Source organism: Camponotus vicinus, unplaced genomic scaffold, assembly GCF_025532165.1.
Source record: "Camponotus vicinus isolate PSW18456_S1 unplaced genomic scaffold, iyCamVici1.0 SCAF_10, whole genome shotgun sequence".
NCBI lineage: Eukaryota > Metazoa > Arthropoda > Insecta > Hymenoptera > Formicidae > Camponotus > Camponotus vicinus.
This window is the reverse complement of record NW_028141946.1, coordinates 12602990-12613911: the sequence shown is the minus strand read 5'-3', so window position 1 is coordinate 12613911 and position 10922 is coordinate 12602990. Positions and strand designations below refer to the sequence as shown.

Genomic DNA, 10922 nt, shown 5'->3' with positions numbered 1-10922 from the left:
GAACGATTGTTGAACGGAAATGAACGGCTATCGAACGACTGTTGAACGGAAATAAACGACTGTTGAACGATATTGAACGATTATCGATCGGCTATCGAACGACTGTTGAACGGAAATGAACGACTGTCCAACGGCTATCGAACGACATTGAACGATTATCGAACTACCGTTGAATGGCTACCGAACAGCATTGAACGGCTATCAAGCGACTATCAACGTAAAACTATATTCAATTATCTATTAAATATTTAAAATGTTTTATCATGTACCGCAATGTAGTAGTACCGAAATGTAATATCTGACGTTTACGTAAAATGTTTAGGAATGGATAAATCGTTCTACTCTTGGAGATATATAAAAATTATGTATTGTATACGAAAACATCACACTATCGGTATGAGACTTGTCGATGTCACTCCTGCAATCGCAGATAAACTTTTAAATATGCTTTACGAACCAAATAATACGGTAAGAAAAAATATGATTCAATGTAGCTGATTCGGTACGCGTGAGTAAGTACAAGGTCATCTTTGAAAAAGGTTCCACACCAAATTGTACGACCGAAATGTTTAAGATTGTCGAGGTGCAGAAAACTAATCCCGCGACATTCATACTCGAAGATTCGCGTGGAAATCCCGCTGGAGGATTCTACGAAAACGAGTTACAACGCGTCGCTAATTCCGACGTATATCTCGTGGAAAAAATTTTGCGAGAAAAGGGTGATGACGTATACGTGAAATGGTTGGGAATGGATAAATCACACAACTCTTGGATACATAAAAATAATGTATTGTAAATATTTATCTCTACAAAAATTACTCTTTTAAAAAGAAGGTAAAAAAAGGTGCTAAGTCCCCGTAAAAACTGTTATGTGTTTGCAAAATAATGGTTATTATGTGTGTATGTAATAGTTACTTTATTTCCCCTAAGGGTTCAAAGGGCGTTTTTCCGGGAACGTACCCAAACCCTTACACCATGGCGCTTTTCGGGGAGCGTACCCGACCCCTTACAACCGTATACTTTAAACCCCCCCGGCCTGGCCCTTGTGCGACCATTACAATCTACAATCCCCCTCCCACTCAACGCACCCTCCCCCTCCATACTCTCCCTCCCCTTCCCCCTTTTCCTTCCTCCTGCTTCCTGTCCCTTCTACTTCCACACCCTGCTTCCTTCCTTGCCTTTTCTCTGTCCATCCATCAGTCTCTCTTCTCTCCTTCCCCTGCTTATGCTTCCTTCGCCCTGCCCCTCTTCTTTCCTCACGTCCGTTCCTCTCCTTCTTCATCTTTTCCTTTCCTTTATCTCACCTGCCTCGGGACTAACTGCAAAATCAGATAATCAAAGGACAAAAAATTCTTATAATCGTTCTTATAAACCTAGCAGTTATCGACTTCCCCCCTATCCTCCCCTTCCTTCCATTCCCTTCCGCCCTCTCACCTCCTTTCCCTACCTTTTTCTTTTCCCTCTCTCCCTATTCTCTCCTTTTGACCCTACTCTTACTCCCTTCCTCCTCTTCCTTTCCTCCTCTCCGTTTCCTACCTTTTTCTCTCTCGCCCCTTCCCTCTAACCATCACCTCCTCTGTCTCCTCTGTCTCCTCATACCACTCCTCTCCCAACAAATCCCACCCCCAAGCCTATCCGTCTATCCAGATCCTTCTATTAGTCGTAACCACTACCCTCCCCCTTGCCCTCTCCGTCCTCGTCCTTTCCACCAGTTTCCACCTTACCCTCCTTTCCTCCATTGACAAATCCTCATCTACCCCTACCCCCCAATTCCTCCTTATTTCCCATCCTCTTTCTAACAGATCCTTCTTATCCCTCACCCTCCCCATGCATGTTATCAAAACTATCCCCGCGCTCCCTCTCCTTTCCCTAACCTCCCTAATCTCTACCTTTCTCCCCAATTCCTCCTTCACTATCCCCTCTATCACCCTCTTCCTTTCCTCCGTGCTGTCGCCCTCTACACCTCTCCACACTATGTTCCTCCTTCTTTCCCTCCTCTTTTCCGCCTCCACCTCTCTCTCCCTTTCCTTTCTCTCTAACTCCTTCCTCTCTCTTTCCCTCCTCACTCTTTCCCTCTTTTCTTCAAATTTCCTCCATGCATCCTCTCCGGCCGTCCTCTTGCCCTCCCCCCCTAGAGCCTCTTCTTTCTCCTCTCCTCTTCCCTCCTCCGCCTTTTTCCTCTTCCTTCTCTCCTCCTGTTCCTCTTCCACCAACTTCCACCAATCTTCTTCTCTCTCTCTGTCCTCTGAACTCTCCTCTCCTCCACTTTCCTTCTCTGCCCCCCTCTCCCCCTCCCTCTCTCCTGCCTCTTTCATCCTCTTCCCCTCTTCCCGTTTCTTTCCTTTCCCCCTTCTCTCCTGTGCCTTCTCCTTTTCTTCCTTCTCTTCTGTTCCTCTTCCTTCCTTCCCCCCCTCATTCCACTTGTTCCTCTTCTCCTTGTCTTCCACCCTCCCTCCGTCTCCTTTCTTCTCTCCTGCCTCCTTCCTCCCCTCTGATTTCTTCCCTTTCTCCATCCTCGGCTTCTCCACATTCTTCACATCCTTCTCTTTTCTTTCTTCTTCCACTCCACTTCCTTCCCTTCTCTTCTCTCTTGTCTCCCTTCTCCCCTCTGTCATCTTCCTTTTCCCTGTCCTTGACTCCTCTGCCTTCCTAACTTCCTCTCTTCCCCTTCTCTCTTCCTTCTCTCTCCTTTCTCCTTCCTCTCCTCTCTCCTCTCTCACACCTTCTCTCTCCTTTCTAACCTCCTCTCCCACGTGCTCACGACCGGCTTCCTCTCTTCTCTCCATCCCCCTCACCATCCTCCTTAATACCAGCACCATTTCCACCATTACTTTCCTTAATTCTCTCACCTCCTCCACCAGCTCTCCATCTTCTGTCTTCCTTTCCATTACTCACTGTGACCCTGTCACTTCTCACTGACTACTCCATCCACTATAACCCCCCTCATCGATCTCCTCATCGATCTACGCATTGATCTTACTGCCCCTGCTTCATTCTTCTCACCACTAGAGCCATCTATCTGCCGCCCGCATTCTTCCTCCATCCTCTAGCGCCATCTCCACTCACCGTCTCTGCCGCTCCTCTCGCTCCTTCTTCCCGCCTCCAGCGCCACCTTCACTCTCCCTCACCTCTCTCTTCCCGCCTCCCCCACCATCCTTCCTATCCAACTCAGCACTTTTCGTCGACTTTTCTCTTTCGAATAACTCCCTGACCTTTTCTTCTCCATCTCTGCCTCCACATCCTTCCAATTCCCTCGTATAACTCCACCTCCTCCTCAACTTTCAGCTCCCATCTCCTCTTCCAACCATCCTCTTTTCCTTTTTCTCTTGGCCCACCTCTCCACACCTGTCACCTCAACCCTCGCCACTTTCCTCCCTCCAAAATAATGGTTATTATAACCCTCAAAAACTATAAAAAAACCTATTTCAAAAATAGTACCATTTCAATCTACAAAATTATTTTAATCTACAAAATAGTTATTTTAAACCGTAAAAAAACTAAGTTATTTTAGTTATACATTTTATTTATCTTACAAAAGTAATGATATCAATAAAATTGTGCTAAGTAAAAATAAAAATTTATAAAAATTTATAAATCAAAAAACTGTATCAAAAAGTTACAAAATACTATCAAATCCAAACAAAAAATAATATCGAAAAGTTGTGCTATTTGAAGATAAAAACATAATAATATTTTAATAAAAAGTTAGACATCATGTGTTTAACTTTTTACAAAAATATATTACAAAATTGCGCCAACAAAATAAAAACTTTTAATATAAAATATATATTTTTCTTAAATTTCTAGTATTAAAAGAAAAATATTAAATAAAAATAAAGTTGACAAATTTAATTAAAAAAAGAAAAACATAGAAAATATTAAAAATAAAATTAAAACTTATCAAGAAGATAAAAATTAGAAATTAATAGAAAAAAATACAAATTTATATAAAAATTAAAAATTAAAATAAAAATTAGAAAATAAAATTAAAAATTATTAAGAAAATAAAAATTAGAAATTAATAGAAAAAAAATTTATATAAAAATTAAAATAAAATTTTAGTTAAAAGACTTAGAGCTGCTATATCACTTTTTTTTGTACTATACATGTATTAAACATGACTAAATATATAAGCAAAGAACCCCATATTTTATTAAAATATGACGGTCATTTCTAGATCGTATAGCAGCGCTAAGTCTTTTAACTAAAATTTTATTTTAATTTTTATATAAATTTTTTTTCTATTAATTTCTAATTTTTATTTTCTTAATAATTTTTAATTTTATTTTCTAATTTTTATTTTAATTTTTAATTTTTATATAAATTTGTATTTTTTTCTATTAATTTCTAATTTTTATCTTCTTGATAAGTTTTAATTTTATTTTTAATATTTTCTATGTTTTTCTTTTTTTAATTAAATTTGTCAACTTTATTTTTATTTAATATTTTTCTTTTAATACTAGAAATTTAAGAAAAATATATATTTTATATTAAAAGTTTTTATTTTGTTGGCGCAATTTTGTAATATATTTTTGTAAAAAATTAAACACATGATGTCTAACTTTTTATTAAAATATTATTATGTTTTTATCTTCAAATAGCACAACTTTTCGATATTATTTTTTGTTTGGATTTGATAGTATTTTGTAACTTTTTTGATACAGTTTTTTGATTTATTTTTATAAATTTTTATTTTTACTTAACACAATTTTATTGATATCATTACTTTTGTAAGATAAATAAAATGTATAACTAAAATAACTTAGTTTTTTTACGGTTTAAAATAACTATTTTGTAGATTAAAATAATTTTGTAGATTGAAATGGTACTATTTTTGAAATAGGTTTTTTTATAGTTTTTGAGGGTTATAATAACCATTATTTTGCAAACACATAACAGTTTTTACGCGGACTTAGCACCTTTTTTTACCTTTTGTTTAAAAGGGTAATGTTTGTAGAGATATCACTCCTTTTTGTACTATAGATACATTAAACATGATTAAATATATAAGCAAAGAACCCGCCACCACCCCCATCATATTTTATTAAAATATGACGGTCATTTTTAGATCTTACTTAGAGCTTACTTAGACAACCAGACTTCAAACTTCTTTGCTATTCTTACTAGACAAATACAAACAAATTAATATGTCATTAGAAGTTAATTATTTTTTCACTCAATCAATATTTCTAAATTTAGTAATAAATAATCATTGCTCTGCTTATCTAATTCATCTTTGAATAAGTAAAACAGGAAAAGAGTGAGTTACAAACTTTTATTTTTAATAATAATAATATTCTATTTAATAATAAAAATATATAATTGATAATCTCTTTCTCTTTCTCTTTCACATTAAAATTTTTTATACATAAATATTACAGAATATTAAGCATTGTTCATGAAATTGATACATAACACCTTTTTTTGCATAGAACTGATCGAAATACAATTATTAAATGATTAAGTATTAATCAAGTTAAACATGTAAATATATTTTAATAAGGAATTTTTTTCTTTATTTTATAACATTTGATATTTATTATTTACTACATTTTCTGTAAAAATAGTAAATAAACATCTTTAGCACCTCTAGGCCACTTCCTTTTTTTAACTTGAGCATCATTAACTTCAATCCAAATATTAGATGTTCCTTCTCTACACATGCTTATATAATGACCTTCGTCAATATTTGAACCATAGTAAAATATAGCATTCATGACTTTATATAAATGTCCATCTATTAATACTTTAGTTGTTGGAATAGCACTCAAATTGAAGTTTTGTGTTGCTTTCGTTAATTTATTGTCCTGTGATGAAAATATTACACGAATAACAACTATCTCTTTTGATAATATTATTTCTTTTTTGAATATTATATCATTTCCAGTACAATATTCACACGTCTCATTATGCGACTGATACCAATGTGAAAACGTAATATTTAATAATTCATTAAGATTACAAGTTTTCTTCTTTAAATTATTAATAGGAATGGAAATAATAATATTATTATCAACAGTAGTTTTTGTATTATCACAAGTTTTACATCGTCTAATAGAAGTTATTTGTTGCCTCACTAAACTCTTTATATATTCATATTTTTCACAAAGAGCTATAAAAAAATCAGATACATTTCGTTTTATAGGACTTGAAAAATATTCTCCTACACATTGTCGTATTGCATATGTATTTAAATTACATATTCCATTTTCATATCGATGCATTAACATACGTAAAATATCTGATTTATCACAATTAGACAATTGCTGCCTAATGGCATTTAAATTCAATAAACACTGTAATACTGCATTTGCATAGCATGAAACCTTGTCTGTATTTTGAAAACCATGCATGACTCAAGCTGTACTTTTTCGAACATTTTCATCTAAACCTGATTTTTGAACAGAAGCTATTACTTTTGGTAACACCCATAAGACATCTTTTACTTTGTAATATTGTTCCTTTAACATAGCAATCATTTCTACTTTCGGTTTATGTATTTGTTTTAGACGATTATATTCAATAATTGCATCTTCATTAGCTCTTACTGATGAAGGATCGAAGTTAATTAAATGTAATCCTTCTAGAGATGTTAATCGGGATAATGCAACATAAGTTTGGCCACAATTAAACACAGAATTACCAATGTCCATAATAGCACTTTGCAAACTCAATCCTTGGCTTTTATGTATAGTGATGCCGTAACTCAAACATATTGGGAATTGTTTTCTGACAACGTATGCTCTATCTACCACCTCAAATTTAACACTTACTCTTTCAATTAAATATTCTAAATCTGATGATAAAAGAAATTTAATTTTTTCTACCTGACCATCATTATCTTGTACAATTGAAATTACTTTAGCAATTGTACCATTTCCAAGACCCAAACTAACATCAACATTACGCCGTATCATAATTTTAGCTCCAATTTTAATTATGATTTTTTTCGAAAGCCCAGCTGTTTTTGAATTATCATCATCATTATTTGATAATACTTTTAATACTTTCTTTTTTAGATATGGAATACATTCAATTGTATCTTCAGCAACTAATATTATTTCTTTAGAAGTAATGCTACTTAACATTGCATCATTGAGAACATCACACATATGACAAGTGGGCAGTAAACAAACGATGTCTGATGATAGATTGTTAATAAAATTACATAACTCGTTTAGTCTAGATTCGAAGGAATCACCTTTAAAACAAATTTTTTTACTTTCGAGAATCTTACCATCAGATTTTGTTAATAAACCGATACGAATTCTTGACAATAACTCACGATAAGTGTTATCTCCTTGCTGACGTATATTGATTATCAATTCATCATACTCAAATAATGTAGTCCATAAATTAACCGCATTTATGGAACCAAGATATTTAGCAACTTTTTCATCTGATAAATGTTTAAAAATAGGATCATCGCGTACGGGAAGTAGTTGAAGCAAATCTCCGAATAAAAGAATGTGCTTTCGACCAAACCAACCATCATCGCAATCACTAGTGTCAAATATTTGAGACAATCGAAGATTTATATACATTAAAGTCAAATTAGATATCATTGACACTTCATCAATTATAAAAAGAATAACATTATTAAGCTGTTCTCGTAAAACTTCCAATACATGATCAGATAGTTGCTTATGCTTAGGAGTATTACCATGTTCAACGGGTAATTGAAACAATCTATGGATTGTCAAACCATCTATATTAAATGCTGCTATACCAGTAGGTGCTGCTACATCAGTATCTTTGTTGAGATTTTGTTTTATCCAGCATGTAATAGTCCTGATTAAGAAACTTTTTCCACCTTCTCCGCTAACATATAATCGCAATATTGATTCATCTGACTTTACAGTATTGATAGCTTTATCGAATACACGTTTTTGATCTGCATTTAATTTTGCTATCATTTCAGATATATCGATTTCTCGAACCGCTCTATCACCAAGATCCTTAAAATCTTGCATTGCTTCACCAGCTTCTATATTTTGAACACCTATCGGATTTTCAGGATCATCCTGAGACTGTTGTTTTTGTAAATCGTCATCTAGGCACTGCTGAACTAACTGTTTTGCAGTTTCAAATGCTTTTTGCAATTCTTCTAATTTTTCATGATATTGTAACGCTTCTACAAGATGCAATTTTTCTTTCTGAAACGATTCGGCATATGTATCTCCGTTTTTAAGATCGTCTAATTTTCGCCATGGTTTAAACATAAGTAATAACGCAAAGAAATACTTTTCCGGCTGTGTATTAACATTAATTTTATAATGATCAATAAGATATCCACGCTGTCGTCGTTTAAGATATTTACCATCACCTATTTTATAATATTCAACATATTTATTTTTTGGTTTGATCTTCGAGACATCATACCACTGTGCAAATTCATAAAGAGATATATTTTCTAATTCATTTGGTCTATGTGGATAAAGATCATCTATTAAAGACGGATAAAATATATCTGTAGATTCAGGATCAAGAGCTTCAATTTCCTTGTAATTTTTTAATCTTTTACGTCGTATTTGATTAACATCTAACCATCTGATAGTTGTATTTCGATCAGTTCCATACAAAGAAATACCTAACAATGTATCAGCAGCTTCGAGAGCTCCACATTCTCTATTATTCACAAATCGCATACTTATATTCCAAAGATGACTCACTAATTTCTTTTTATTATTATTATTATTATTATTATTTTCAGTATTAAGAATAGAATCAGACAACTCATATTTTGCTGCTTTATTCATATATTTAGTAATGCATGAAGTAAGCAGCGATGATTTTTCACCAATAAATTGTATATCCATATTACCTTCCCATGTAGTAAGAAGAACAAGATTATAATCATTTATATTAACTTCATTCTCCGTTCGAGGAAGATCATAAAGCCTACTTTTCTGTTTCAATTGTTTTCTACCTGCTATTGAAGTTGCTACATCTCTCATGTTAAAAGTTTCAGTAACGGGACGAGGAAATCCAAAACGACATCGACGAATAACTTTACGGCCTACTTTTTTAGAGCGAAGACAATAATCGTTGTGTTTATGTCGTTGATGCATATCAACACGTTTGTACAATAATGGCGAAATATTTTCATCTGGCATTCTGCAGCTTATATGTTGTAAAATAAATTTAGAGACTTCTTCAACAGTAGATTCATTGAAAATTGGTGCATTTTTAATCCAAATTAATAAGTGGAAATGTTGTATACCTCTACCTTGGTATTCTCGTCGCCAGAAATAGTGTGTTACTTCTCCAATTGGATGATCTTTGGAGTTAATGAAATCGAGCATTGCCCGAAACTTATTATCAAGAAACCTGGACATTGATACAGGATCTTTAGCAACAAGTTCGCTAACTAAAGAAACATCATGCCATTTATTTACTTCACGAATATTCACCTAAATCTTCCCATAACCATTCACTCGGACTAAGTGTTAAAAACCATGTCGCAGGTCCATAATGCTGCGTCATACACCTTAGATTACTTCTCGGTTTACGCCAATATTGTTCCGTATTTCGAAGTGTAGAAAATATTGTTGTTAGATCAGATTCCAACTGTTCTTTCGACAATGCTTCTAAATACTCTGCAGCCGTATAACGATCTTGAGGATTAGTTATATTCAATTTATGATAAATTCCACGTCTTAACTGACGAATATTAGCATCATTCAATAAATAAAATAAATATTGTTGGTTTAATCTGTATTTTGGATGTTTAGATGTCAAACGACATTAATAAATTCATGATCATGAAGTTTCACTTTTCTACTTTCACGTTGTCCATTAATACTAAAAGGATATAAATCTGGAAAACACATTAAATCTAAATCTTTTTCACGATTATCCAAAGGTGCATTTTCAACTTTTAACATTTGGTACAATTCTGTAGAAGTTTTATTTGGTTTCTTTTCATATAAGGGATAGATAGTGTATTCTTCATAATAACCATCTTTTTCATCTGTAACTTGAGTTAACATTGCCTTATGTTGATTGTCTAATATATTTTCGATTTTTCGTCTCATCTATTGAATTATCTAATATCTCATTGTCAGGTTCGTCATCTAATATCGCTTCTGTCTCTTCCACTTGAAATTCTGAATTTTTTAATTGTTCTAAAATGTTCAATTTATTATGATCATTTGGCAATATAATGTTAGAGTATAAAGAATTGTTGTCCTTTAACCATGTTAAAGCATCAAAAACTTCTTTAACATTAACTATTTCTTCCCAAATAATCTTTGATTTGTTCGGGATACTTCTAACTAAAATATATAATTCGTTATTAACATTTATTGGATCAGTATCCAAGCATAATTTCTTCAATGTCTCCTGTAACGGAAGTGGTAAATGAAATGTTCTGCCTTTAACTTTTTGTACCATTTGCCTTTGAGGCAATTTTTTATTAATAACAGTTCCCATTTTGACGACAGTTTGAAATGCTTTAGCTCTCTGTATAAGAATTTTTTCAAATATGTTAAGAGATGATATTGCTTCGGGCACATCTTGTGTAAAGAGATTATTCAAAATGCAGTATGCGGGCATTACGCCTTTCCGAAATTTACCTGCACAATAAGTACATATATATTGCGCATTACTTTCTTGTTGTATATATGTGCCATTAAATTTTTCCAATCTTGAGTGTCTAATCCTCGAAGAATATTGACTTCAGAAACATTTCTCTTGTAACACAGTCTTTCGCACGATACGCAAACATATCGTGACGTGTCTGTTGATCGTTTAACCAAAGCCTTAAACGCTTGATGATATTTAGAAATAATATCATCATCGCTCATAATTGAATCTGTCTGTTGCTGTTTGTACATATCTGCTTTTTCTTCTGCAGAAGTTACAATTTCATTTAATATATTTAAATCAGCATTAGTTAATGCTTCATCCAGATTATCCAT

At 33.3% G+C, this 10922-nt stretch overlaps 1 pseudogene; it reads right to left on the bottom strand.

The window, feature by feature from the left end:
- Nucleotides 1-5546: 5546 nt before the first annotated feature.
- Nucleotides 5547-10922, bottom strand: LOC145960070 (uncharacterized; annotated as a pseudogene).